The sequence below is a fragment of the Anguilla rostrata genome, chromosome 5 (genome assembly GCF_018555375.3).
Source record: "Anguilla rostrata isolate EN2019 chromosome 5, ASM1855537v3, whole genome shotgun sequence".
NCBI classification, from domain to species: Eukaryota; Metazoa; Chordata; class Actinopteri; order Anguilliformes; family Anguillidae; genus Anguilla; species Anguilla rostrata.
Genome location: NC_057937.1, coordinates 10,773,574 through 10,775,531, shown reverse-complemented (window position 1 = coordinate 10,775,531; position 1,958 = coordinate 10,773,574).

The window sequence follows — 1,958 nt, the reverse complement described above, 5'->3', positions numbered from 1 at the left end:
GCAGGCCAGGGTTGTACTGTAAACACATAAATCTGCCTTCAAAGACGGTATGCAACTGAGAGACAAACTGAGAGAAAGAAGGAAATAGAGGAGTGTGGAGGTGGGAGGGCTTAACTCTTGACAGTTTTACTTGTTTTAGCACTTTGAGAAGTAGCAGTGATGACATGGCGTGGGCCGCACAGCTAATCAGAGGTGTGGCTGTTTGTCTCTGAAAATAAAACTCAGTGCTAAAAACCACACCTCACAAAAACCAGGCAGAATTGCACTCATATAGTACTTTACTTCTGGGACCTGGAGGATGTATATCTCCCGCTTATTCAAATAGTGCTGTTCTTGCAGGCATAACCTTTATTAAAAATGGGATTTCTTATTAATGATTTATTCTTATAACCGCAAATCTACGAAAGTGTTACTTCTGGGTTTTTTCGGACAGCATTCTTCATTCCCTGTAGCTTATATCAAGGAGAAGCATTGTGCTAAAACACTTCAAGTTGTTTCATTTGAACAAGAAGGCAAGAGGGCTAAAACAAGTGCAATCTGTAGTCAGTTGTAAGCCAATTAATTAATGTCTAATAAGGTGTGCGTGTGCACCTATTGGAAAGCATGTTTTTCATGCAGAATAAAGGCATTTAACGTTCAACAAAATACTCCTATTGGGGATATTCATAATGGTTCACAAGACAGTCTGCTACACCAGACTATTTGGATGTGATTCTGATACACTGGGATTAAGAGCTGTGTTTCACCAGTAGGCCTAAAAGCAAACAGGTTAAAGATGGTGCTGTACTCAATCACACATGAACTCAGCAAGACTTCTCTTTCGGGTTGAGTCTAATTTATGCTAATAAAGTATTTTCTGAAATCCTATATCAGTATGTAGAGACATACTCATTGGTAATGCGTACCATGATGTAATTCTGTGTTGATGATTCCTAAATGAGACCAGCGGACAAATTCCAGACCCTCTGATAATTACTGTATTGGATTTGGTCATTTCATACATCAAATTAAAATGGAAGGGGTTTCTAAAAATGGCAATTAAGCAGCTCGAACGCTTGGTCATTCTGCTGTAAAAACTGCTGTTGTTTCTGTACTGCAGTTGATGAATTTGGGGTCAAAAAGCAAGGTAATAAAAACAGCTAAGATAACACAAAACATAAAACGTTAAAGTATTGTTTGGTGGAAAACCAGGTGGTAGATTTACTTCAGTTTTTATAGACCAAATCTTCTTGCGGTAGTAATCTACTGCAAAGAACCACTCCAAATAACGTAATCCTGCAATTTTGTCCTTAGCATGGATCTCAAGCATTACTAAATACTATGTCTGCCTACTTGATTGACTGCAGCCCTCAGATTGACTGTGAAGGTGTGATCATTTCATACAGCCTCCCTTGTTTGTGCTACAGTTACAATCTTGGGGTGGAGCCTGAATGTCTGCCAAGCTTGAATTGGTTGGATTATCATCAACTATTTCACAAAGCACTGAGACACACCACACATCTGGGTGGGTTGTGTCAAAGAGGTCAAAGGTGTTCTATTCAGAGCAGCAATTAACTGACATTACTGTCATGTCCTCCCATGAATGCTCAGGTTAGAAGATTCCCCATTGTTGTGTTCTCCTGGGACACTGACAAACAGAAAGACATATGCCTATGAAATCAAGAAAGAAAAATGGAGATGCTGTGGTGTCTGGTGGGTGAGATGTCGTATAAATGCCCTCTGACTATTCACTTGCAGAACGGTCATAGAAATCTTGTGAAGTAGTGAGTAGTACACTATGTTAACTAACTGATATAATACATCATCTGAGGTTATGCTGGTGTAGTCTTCTCTTTATTTTAGTCTTTCACACATCCATGCTTGCTTTCTGGAGAGGGTTCTTGACCTGTTCATTAGTTGCACAGGGTTTTTTTTTTTTTTTTTGAACAATTGAAAGTGGTCTTCCATAGTCTACTAGG